The sequence below is a fragment of the Triplophysa dalaica genome, chromosome 23 (assembly GCF_015846415.1).
Source record: "Triplophysa dalaica isolate WHDGS20190420 chromosome 23, ASM1584641v1, whole genome shotgun sequence".
Taxonomy (NCBI): Eukaryota; Metazoa; Chordata; class Actinopteri; order Cypriniformes; family Nemacheilidae; genus Triplophysa; species Triplophysa dalaica.
The window spans coordinates 7,966,464-7,978,638 of record NC_079564.1 but is presented as its reverse complement, the minus strand read 5'-3'; the positions used below and the strand labels follow the sequence as shown (position 1 = coordinate 7,978,638).

The following is a 12,175-nucleotide window of genomic DNA, read 5'->3' as shown; positions in this document are numbered from 1 at the left end:
GTAGTTTTATATTATACAAAAAATAATTATAAATATGTCTTTTAATAACATGTATGATATTATATTTATAAATGACTGAACCAGTTTGCCTTTTGGTGACTTTTGAACGTCGTTTCTTACTTTAAACCGAAACTAAATATATATAATTTTTTTTCTTGTGGCAAGTAGCCGTGTAATAAGCAGGATAATATACTACCACCCGGCTGTTATCGCGAAATAAGCCCCTTCAGTGGGATACAAGACCCTCTACTTGGCATTGGGTCCTGATCACACTGTCTGGGCTTATTTCTCCGATAATCACCGGCTGCCTGTACATTAGGCCTTACTTAACAAAGAATAATAAAGGCTGAAATTCTGTATTCTTCATTTAAGTTCATTCATGTTAGTTAATGCATTTACTAATGTTAACAAATACAACCTTATTGTAAAGTGTTACCGTTATAGATATTATAATTTATGGTATAGAAATGGTTTACTGTGAAAGACAATTAGTTGAAATTTAAAAGCAATGAAATACACATACCTGTAACTGCACTTTTGTTGTATTCTAAATTTAGTACATTGGCAAACATACAGCCTACTCTTAGTCTACAGTATCACTTGGCAGAAGAATTGTTCATCCAATTTTTAGTATTAATATATTTTACTATTTAATAACGTTTGTCTTATCATGCTTCATTTGCTACTGTGATATAAAACCATAAACCCTCTTAAAGCTGCTTTTTTACATAATTTTACCACAGTTAAGGGTTGTTTGAACACCCATTACACACAAAAATGGGTGTCTTAAAAGTCTTTGTTGACTAACTGCTTAATAAACTTTCAACCATAATTACTTGGCTCGCATATATAAAAATAGCCATTCATAACCACACAGCGAGTTTCTTTCTACACGTTTATATGCAAACAGTTTCCAGTAGACTGTTACAAGCGAGTACATTTCATTTATTTACTGCTAGCACTAAACACAAATTAAGAATCTGGTCCCCTCTAGGCAGAAGTGCTGTGAGCCTCCGATCTGATGTAATAGAGCTGCTGTCACCGTCCCAGCATGCTGAACGAGAATTAACACGCAGTCTGATGGTTTGATTGAAATGTGACCATTGGAGGATTTGGGAAAAGAAACAATGAGATAATGAAGGGTATTAAGAGATCAAAGTCTATTTGTAAAATCCATTATCATGCAAAGCCGTTGTAGGTTTTGAGAAATCAATACGTTCAGCTCTTCACTTAAACACTTCAATTTACGGACCAGATTTACTAAACAAGGCAAAATAGCGCGAGAGGTCACTTTTATAAGAACGCCAATGGGAGTTGACCATTCTGCAGTTGATTTAACCTACAAGGCGCACATGAAAAAACACAGGCGCAATATCTCATTCCCAACTTACTCTACAAGAGCAGCGCAACTTAGCGCAGGGTTTAATCATTTTTTGGGGGGGTCTTAAATAATTACCAGTACAATGACAAGCGCAAACATAAAATCATGTTGCGTGATTCATTTAAATACTCTCCTTCCATAAAGTTTGCGTCTGGAGAGGCAACTTCTACAAACTCAAATGCAATAAGGTCAGTCGCAAAAACATCAGTGTCCACTCCATTTCAGCGCAAATTTTCTCTGTGTGTCTTTTGCAAATACCGACTGTAGTTCTTCACGCCAAAAGAGAAAGTTAGTACAAGTTAGTATATCAGAGGTGCTAAAGATTTACGGTTTTATGAATATAGGTTACGATATCTTTGTATTTGGTGTAAAATTCCCCCAAAATGCCACAGTGGAGTTAATTTATCATAGCATAATTAATACGCAGTGCGTCAAACCCACACCTGTCAAGACACCTTCACACATTCAGCATGCACACCTAAATTGTGTCTCCTTGCCGTAGTGTATTGGACAGATTCATCATTAAAAAGCATTTCTCCATAACATGCTGTCTAGTGGATGTAATCTACTTTATCCGAAGGGCAGGCCACAGCTAACTGTTACTGTAAGCAAAGCAGAACCATCGTTTATAATGATGCCAGTCTTTCGCTAGAGGAAGTCTTTCATCTTATTTAGGCAAACTGGCAGCCCTTAGAGTACATGAGTGTTTTACAGAGACTAGCTGGATCATTGACTACAGGCGCTCCTGCTGTTATTTACGAGACGGTTGTCGTAAGATGCAGGTAACTTGTACTCAAGCCATTTAAGAGGCAAGCGAACGTAATTACGACTACATGTACTGTAAAAGTATTCCCTTTAGCGCTGAACCATATATAGACTTGATTGCTAACCGAAGCCGCTGTGCTTTCACAACATTGCTCGGTTTCGGTATCTAGGTCAGGCTAAACGCATTAGAGAATCATTTGGATGATATAGAAACGAGATACTGCACCAAATTGCCTCGTTGCAGTAAAAGCGCAGTAAGAATTAGATGTTTTCGATTGTTTGTAAAATGAGAAATTATAAAACAATTATTTGCATCCGCTACTCGTTTTTGCTTTGGCATTGAACAATATGATGAGATAAAAGAGAAGGCTTTGCAGGAAGATGAAACGTTGTGACCACCCTGAGGAGAACCGTCAACCCCCCCACCTACACCCTCTCCTCCACCCCACCCTCAATAAATAAAAACAGACTAAACCGCATTTGGGGCATAATAAGATGCAGTAATTAATGCCATCGATTCACATCCATAAGGATCCGGACTCGGGGAATCCGATTACTTTTTATCACATTTCAAAACTCCAAGTTAGTTTCAGGAGCCCGTAACTTGGTTAGCGTTGGGCTGGAGCGGGAATGAGGCGGCTGCTGAGCTTGATTGATGAGAATGCAGCAGGCAAGCTATTAAAAAACCAGTAGCTTTCATATCGCAGACAATGGCTATAAACATATTCTGAGAGCTGCATCCAAGATTACTCCTTCACAGAGCGAATACTGGCGGTTTATAGAATGTTCAATACACGGGTTCACAATATACCCGTCTTCGCTGTCACTTATATCGATGACAAATAGATATTGTGTACATATAAATCGTTTCTGTTAGCCCTGTTATTATTTGGAGATCTGGAATAATGAGTTGAATGTAAAAGAAGCTTTATGAATAGGGTAATGACATTTTAATTATTAAGCGATCAAATAAGGTTCGGCTTGTTGGGAGGCATTATGGTCTCCTTTTGATAACTATTGTGATTGTATAATTATTAGAAGGCTGTTTAAACCGCATGCTTTGTGAGTATGTTTACGAGTGGACGGGATGAAAAGGTGCTTGGAAGGCATGATAATGAAAAAGATGATAAACGATGAAAAGAAAAACGTGGGGAGGGGCGCTTCTCAGTTACTGATTTTATTGCAGCTGTTTTCTTATTATATTTAGATTAGGGTGGCACCAGTCATGGTGTATGAAACGCTGTGGCTGCCACACAAGCAGGTTTTTCACACTCCAGTATAGACTTAATTTGGTGAAAAGAATAGTACGGCTATCTAAACTACTGCCTATCATATTTTATTAAGCTTTGGGTGAACTGGAAGCCCAGCAGTGCATTAATGAGGGTCAGAAACGGAGACACTGTCATCCATTGCCCAGTACGAACTTATTCACATTTATAATGCGCACCGTTTGATATCTTATGTTCTGGATGTCTGTTAAACGGATTTCCTACGTTTTTCTTTTCATTTTTTGTTATGTTTTGACAGCAAAGAACGGCTAAGGGTCTCCCATATTACTGTCCTCCTTCCAGTAACTCCTTTCACATTATCTCAGGGTCTCCAGGGAGGTGTGCAGAGAACGTGCTTTGGAAAATAGTGAGCACTCCTCCAGCAACAACAGCTGTTTGCAAATGATCAAGTTCTGGGGTGGGGACATGTATAATATTTTATGGGCCGAATGGGATTGGTGCGTTTCTTCACCTCTGCGCCTTACCCCCCCCCCCCATTAGTCACTTCCTTTGGTTCTGTGTCTCTCACTTTCTTTGTATCTACCTCCCTTTTCTCTTGCTGAGCATTTTATTTTATTTAGTTTATTTCATTTAGTTTATTTAGCATCGAGATTGAACAACTAGAACGGTTTTAGATTTTTCAGAGTGCACTGCAACAGTTTAATTAAGATAAAAGCATGGCATTTTTCAAGTATGCAAATATATAAAATATGTTGTTATATGGTGTCCCTTTAGATGAATATATATGGAAGGTGTTAAATCATGTTAGTGTTGTAAAAACGCTGAGGGAGCAAGTCTCCTTGAGGCCAAAATGACTGTGGTGACTTTCTTTAAAAGTTAAACTGCTGTTTACTTTGATGCACAAAGACAAATGTACTTAAGTGTTTAAATTGAAAGAGACTTTGTGCCTTTATGTGATTTTTTACAAAGCTTCGCTGCTTCTTCAAGAAAGTTATTAATTAAAACAATGAAGCCAGATACATTGAAAATAGAAGAAATTGAGAAATTAGTATTCTTTTTTGTTTTCAGGCTCTTATTATGTAAATGTTAGCCTTAAAGATATCTAAAAACAGTTTTGCTCCAAAACAATGACAAAGTTTACATTTAGAAAATATAAACATGTAAGTCTCTCACTTCCGCCGATACGGATCAGTGAATTCGTATAAATTTGTACGATGCGAATGGTTTAAAACATACGATTTTTATAAAAAGCAGTACTGAAGCCCCTCCCATAATCCCACCTCTAAACCTAAGCATCACAGACAAATAAGATCATACATCTTCAAATGAATAAGCCGAATCGTCTAGCTCCAAATTCCTTTGAGATTGTGTCGGCATTTCAGCTTCTCATCAGATTCTAAACCTTAAACTTAATGCTATTTGATATTTTATACAGGGGTGTCCAAACTTTTTCTTAAGGGGGCCAGATTGCATTTTGTCAATACACATGGGGGCCGTATGCTTTTATTTTTTTATGCTTTCGTGCCTTTTCATTGTTATGCTAATCATGGTCATTATAATAAAATGCAACTCTACATTAACAATAATTTATTTTTAGGTCCGAGCACATATAAAAACAAAACTTCAGCGTTACATAAATTGAATAAAGTATGTATGAAAAAGAATGTATGAAAAGTTTAGCTCAAACGAAGTATGACACTATAGTAGTTAAAGGTAACATTTTAACAGTCACTTTCAATGGAGGGATGATAGGCCTACAAACATCAGGGTTTAATCAATTACGAACTGATTTATAACAAAATGTATACAATGTGTAGAGAGAAAGTTATATCTCAACGAATAGTGACAAGTAAAAATAATATAGATTATTAACAATTACCTGCAAACTCAACAAAGCATCAGAGGTTTTAAACATTTATGTAAACTGCATTAATTTAAAATATGGATGAAATATACTGATGAAAATGCTAAGCTCGAGTTAAGTGACACTAGAAATGAAAACATTTTAAGTATTCGTTAAACAGGTAACAGTAACACTGTAACAATCATCACCTGAAAACTGAACAAATCAGTGCGACAGATGGAACTGCGGTTCTTCACGTTGTATTCTTTCATAACGGATACAGTCTCATTGCATATTAGGCAAATGCAATTATTTCGACTCTCTGTGAAAAAATACTCAGCTTTCCAGCGCTCATTAAATTGACGGCCCTCCTTATCAACTTTTTTGTACGTGGCCATTGTGGCATCCTAACTGTTCAACTGTCACTCACTCGGCCTCTCACAACAATTGACCCTAAAATCTAGTGCTGCCACCTTCTGTTGACATTGTATAATTTGCACAATTATTTGCACAATTTGATTTTCGGGCCGCCTTAAAAAAAAAAAATAGACATGCTGCGGGCCGTTTAAAATTCATCCCCGGGCCGTGATTGGCTTTAAAGGAGCAGGAGCCACTAAATATATATTTCCTTCTCTATAACTTCCTATTTCAGTGAAAATGATGGCTGTTCCTCAGTATGCGTTCTTCTGAGATCTTGCTTTCTTACACTACGTCATCATCATCCATCAAAGGCCGCATTCAATACTCAAGTACACAAGTACAGAGAATCCAGGAAGGTACTCGAATGTGTTCTGAATATCAAGCATGCATCGAATGCAAACTTGCCCTTAGCAAACCAGCTTGAAGACCCAGAATTCATTGAGGCGGGTCCATCGCAAGACCGCGAGACCACGAGAACACAAGTCCGTTCTCTGTGTTCTTGGAATTGAGAAACAGGCTATGTCAACTCATCAAACAAAGGTGTGCATTTCCACACACTTCAGAGGGTCTTGGAAATCTAAAAAGATAGTTTGACGAAAAAAAATACTAATTTGAGTTAAGAACAGCTTGAGGGCATGGAAAAGCATTTTGGAATGCAGCAGCTTGTCATACCAGGTCCAAGCTGGTCATTAGCTACAGTAAATGAACTATTATACTGCTATGTTCCAAAATCAACTTGACCACATTAAGGTGACAAAATCAGCTGGTAGCTGCTAATATGTTTGCACCGACTAATAACCATCTTGGACTGGCTAGAAACCGCCACCATTTTTCAGAAAACAGCCCCGAACCATTTTAACTTGGTTGGTAGGCGGCAAAATCCTTTCCAAAATAACTTTTAAGTGCATTAAATGACGATATTATCCTTGTGATGAAATGCGAATGAAAGCCACCGTTTGTTGAGTCAAATTACAGAGAAACCTTAATCTTGTCCAAGTTAATATTCTACTGAAGTGTATCTTTCAAACTTTTGAAAGAAATCTCTGCCCGCAAGAGCGCTTCTAATTAAATCTGACACCGTTGATAGGGAAAGTGAGATCAGGGTTACTATTTTTGTAGACACTCCTGAGATTGTCGTTTGCAGCTATCAACACAGTGTCAGTAAGGCGGGTACAACAAAGTAAGGCGGGTATTTCAGGTTGCTGGGGACCAGCATTAAGAGCATGTGTTTCAGGTAGGCACTGAAGACGTGGCAAGAGCAGATGGCATCTGTGACTACGCCCTGAACTTGGCAAACAAAGCCACCTTCAGGGTGCACGGTGCCAGGCACTGTTTCCAGTATTCATTTTACACGTAGCCTAGAAAGTCATTAACTCCATACAAAATATGGAGTGGCTTATAATGTAAGTTCACATACCCTTACGAAACAAAAATATACCAGAATATACTTTTAAAATATATAACGCAATATATTGAATAATAGATTTCTATAAATTGGAACCAAGTGCTTCTTTTTGGCAATTTCTTATATTATTATGATGTAAAATATGAACCATGTATTTTTTTTATTTTCTCAAATATATATTACATGATTTAATGTAGTAACAGTTAATATATAGAAAATAAGTTTTCTTTGCATATAGCATACCCAGAGGATAATTTTGTGGCTAAAAGGTTTCTCTTTTAAACCAGGTGTCAACATCTTTCAGATGTTACTCCTTATGCCTCATGAACACACTAATAAACACACATGAGACTACTGTTGGCATGCTGTTTAGAGCTATTTAAATATTAAAAGCATGACTCAGATATTTTCGTCATGAAAGAATTTGAGTTCATTGTGAAGTTGCGTGCTCTGATAGATCTCAGACAGTTTGAGACATTTGTATAGAGATCTATGTAAAAACATAATTCTCTATTTATTGGTGTCCAGGATTAATAATGTATTTAAAAATTTCAATTCAGCCTCATTTTCTAGACATTTGTTTAGTGTACTGTTCTTTGTGAAGCATGTGGGTTTAGCCACTTATTAATATTCTTTTATCTCTCCAAGAAAAGTGAAGACAGTAAATAAGAGTAGAACCCAACTAGGGAAATTATGCAACTTAGATTTAAACTTGTTATGCTTTAATGCGTGTATTATTTTATAAATATCATGTAATGAATTTTGATGTCAAATACCACAGATATCTTTTTAATATCTTGTAATACTTCAAATATCCCCCTTTTTAGTGTTGCACATATCAAGCTTAAAACAATAAAAGGTGACGCTTCTAAACAAATGATTTAATTCTCTGACAGAACATCATTTTAAGACCGGAAAGCTAAAAACATATGAAGGATTTTTGGAGGTGATTTCTCGTCTCTTAACCCACAACGTGTTTAGTGACCTGGCAACTTGTCGTGTTTTGTCAGGTCTTACTTCTCAAGAGGCTTTTCTGAAAAGAAAGGTCAGGAAAAGAGAGTTTATAAAAAGATGTGGACAGCTTCTACCCTTCGGCTTGGCTTTAATTCCAACCAAACACACAGTCACAGTCAGACAACACTTCTGATTTACTTCAGCAAGACTGAGCACTAGGTCTGAGTAAGATCTATGAGATTTGTTCGGTCGAGGGCTCTGACTAACCCAAAACCTTAAAGGCCTCAGGTAAGCGCACAGGCTGTTCTCTCGCCCGGCACTGCACAGCCCTCATTTAAATGTGTGCGTTTGAATGTTCACATGCCAATTCTTCTAAGTCCGAATAGATGGTTTTATTCTATTCTTACACATATTTGTCCATGCATCACTAAAAATCATTTACTAAAGGAATTATTTGTAGAGTCACTCAATGTGCAAAATGTGCAACAAATCTGTAACACTTTCAGACTGAAGGACGATGCTACACACTGAACTGGTGATTTAATGGAGGTGCACAGGAGACCAAATGGCAGGGATAAATCCACAGGTAAGTGTAAACAAGTTACATCCACAGGTGAGTAATAGCAAATAACATACATCCAGGTAAGTAACACATCCACATGTACATCCACAGGTAAATGACAGCGTTGCTGACAGACAGACCAGAGAGGATGTTACAATATCGATGCTGTCCTTCCAAAACCCCTTCTGAAACTGTCTTTATATTTCGTGATCTCAAATATTTTGTTAATAAACTATTCATATTAGTCATTCTTTATGTTTGTCACTTAATGTTTTTTCCTACTCTGGTAGTGCAAGTACTGTCTGGATTCAAGCATTCATCCGAAAATCTTTCTCTGTGTTCATCAGAACAAACTAATTTATATAGATTTGGAACAACTTGAGGGTGAGTGAAGGAATTTGAGTGAACTGTCCCTTGAAATTAAATTAGTTTAAGCTTGATTTATTAAAAAATGATGGTAGGATCCTTGTATTAGATCCTGGTAAAGGCATATACTAACCAAACAGACTTAAATGTTTTTGACCACAGATTTTCCGCTCTAGTGAGGCTTACGTTTGACACACAATAATCGCCGTTATCTTAATTAACTAGAATGGTAACCCTTTTAAACCTGATTATGAAAACCCACGTATAGACCCGCCCCATCTCTCGCCTTTGAGTTTAACCGACACGATTCTGTCACACAGTTGAAATCCTATATGCATTTTTAATTTCTTGACCTGCATACCCTCTGTTTATCTTTAGAGATTCCCCTCGCTTATCTATGAGGGTCTCTCAGGTAATTATGCCCCCCTTTCCGAATATCCTGTTAATACTTATTTAGTACACACATTGTGTAATTAACAACACTCCCGCCTACTCACCATCTTACTCAATTTGCAATCAAAGGCCGCTGTCTTGAAAGTTTTTAATTGTGCCCATGGCGATGATTTACGGTTGGTAATTACATTCCGCTTTACCCTCTATAACGCTCGCAATATTCCCAGATGCGGCCAAAGTTAGCGGCGCAAGCTAATTCAGTGCGTCTCATATGCGAAATGAGCAACACGGCAATAGCCCGTGCGCACATTTCTGCAGTAGCCCACAACATAGGGCTGGTTAATATGCGCACCAATTATTTCCACCTTCGGCGTTTATGGGCCTCCAGTGGGGGGCGGGAAGATAGAAAGCATGCCTTGGTATTGTAATACAGTACAATCCGATTACGCTTAACATCCTTAACTCGGGGAAACATAGGCGGTATCGTGTAACCAATAAATTGCTCTGTTTTGAGACGCAACCACACACAGATGCTGACTGGAGGTGCTTCCACACCGTCGATGCAGGAAAGAGCTTATAGACGCTACAGCTTGACTAAAAAGCATTATACATGGAACGGCTTTGGATCTATGAATCACAAAGTCCTCAACTGCCAATTTAATATTCATACTGCAGGAAGGCAAATTATAGGTGACTTAGTGTTCTTGGTATTGGAGGACTGCCAGAGCATGTACTTAACTGACAATCATAAATAGAGAGAGTGGGATTTTTGGTCTCTATTAAGTGTAAGTCTCGCAGTGACGTGGGGAGGCAAGTGACGCCGATTTTTCCGTCGGATGCTTCGCTTTGTAGATGACTTTGAAAAATCGCTTTAATATATACCCGCCGCACCGTTTGATACCTCGCCCAACCGAAATATGAAAGTGAAAAATTCCACGTATAAATAAATCTTATATCTAGGTCACCTTTATGTTTTTTGTATGGAAATGAGGCTTGGTTGCTGCAATATGAGCGTATTTTGGCCCACTCTAACCAATTAGGCAGAGCTCCTGAGGAGAACTGCGCTACCTAATACCAGCAAACAGCTTTTGGAGACGAGTTTGTGATACACTGTGTAACTGTTAGAAAGCATAACCCAAAATAGCAGCGTAATGTTATATAAAGCTGTGATGCCAGCCCGGTGTTCGTTTTAGTTTATTCAGTTTCGAATCAATAAATTAAGTTAGAAAAAACATGATGCTGGTTTTAAAGCATCGTGGTTGGACCACTGTAATCGTGATTTGATTTTCACACCGTCTACAGTGTATTTACTGTAAATACAAATGTTAATATGCATTATCAACTCTATTCTCTTTTGTTTTATTATGCAGTGTTTGAGGCAACTGCATCGTTTTACTTTCCAACATGCCTCATACACTCGCAAACAGGCAAAACAGCCTTCCTCCCCTTTTTTTGTTTAACACACCATTGCTATTGTCATTAAATCTCGATCGTTTATCATAATAAAAAAAGTGTATGAGAGGAAGGAAGCGAGAGGGGGAAACTCTGAAGAGAATGCGTGGAATGAGCAGATTAGCTGAGATATTTTTCAAGATTACGTGCCCCTTCTGTGGAGCTCTCAGATTTGTCAGCAGAAGAACAGATACAGCTCTATCAATAATCCATGGCATTGTGTATTTCCCAACTGATGCTATTATACTGCTGTGGATGACAGCCTGCCTCAACTCCATCTTCTTCTCCGGCGGGACCAGAATCTCATAAACTGCTCTCAACACAGACATCTCATATAAAGGGTAATAACTCTAGCCAGTTAATACTACAGAATTATCAGAAAGTAGAGCAATGAACCCTCCATAGAAGCTGGTGCTGTTGAAGGTGTTTTCGAAAAATGCGGCAGGCAACTGAAACTAAAGGAGGAGCGGACAACTTTGACAAATAATGCGGTTTGGATCGATTTAGAGTTTTGAGGGAGGTTTCCTGTGCAGGGAGAAACGGCGTCTTAAAGGAGACGTCTTTTAACTGATGAAAATGAATGTCTCATCAGTATTTAATGTCCCTCGTGTTGTTTTAAATCTGTAAGATTTCATTTTCAGTTGAGAACTAAAAGACATCTTTTTCTGATCTTTTGCATATGTGAATCTGAATAGTAACTGGAAAATATGAACCGCTTTAAAAGTACCCTAGCAGTACTTTATACTGCATTAGCCATATGGCATGAGAAAGAAAAAAATAGATGATATCTTTCTAGTACCTCTTTTATTTCTCCTAGACATCAATTAAATTAAAATGAGAGCAAATGGAAACGTTTGCTTAAGTGTTCTGTGTCTCAGATATTTTTTTCTGGAAAAGATCCGAAATCTCACAAAAAGTCTCTATTAAAGTTTCAGAAGAGAACTTAACAATGTCACAAACTGAGCTCAGCTTTGTCTGCAACAAAAGTAATACGATGATTTTAAAACGAATAAAATCATTTTTATTTATAAACATTTCTCCTCAATTTTGACTGAATCCAGATTAATTTACTTAAAATTTACTTTCATGAATTTTAACTCATTTGTTTCTCCTAAGCAATTTTGATGCTAAGTTTATACTTACATGAAATTTCTAGATCTCCTGAGCTATGAAAGAGCAACATCTGAGAAATAAAAAAATTCTCTGTGATGATATACTTTGTCTTTGTGAAGAACAGACTGAAATTGAAGATGTTGGTTTTATTATGAATGCTATGAAACTCTAGACGGCGCAGTCTTAAAGTCTAAACCTATCTGATATATTAACATATTACATGGTGAAGTGATTGGTTCCCTCTGTTTTAGCAGCCAATGAGCTTGCTGCTCTACGTTTAAATCTCGAATAG

At 37.5% G+C, this 12,175-nt stretch overlaps 1 long non-coding RNA gene across 3 annotated transcripts in view; it reads left to right on the top strand.

The window, feature by feature from the left end:
* LOC130413421 (uncharacterized) overlaps positions 1-12,175 on the top strand; it is an 82,707-nt gene that overhangs the window by 60,133 nt on the left and 10,399 nt on the right. Inside the window, exon 3 of one of the 3 annotated variants that reach the window (XR_008905484.1) lies at positions 8,054-8,171. The exons of the other annotated variants lie outside the window; for them this stretch is intronic. This is a non-coding gene — a long non-coding RNA (uncharacterized LOC130413421). Of the gene's footprint in view, positions 1-8,053; positions 8,172-12,175 lie in introns of those variants that run through there. 3 annotated transcript variants of the gene reach the window in all.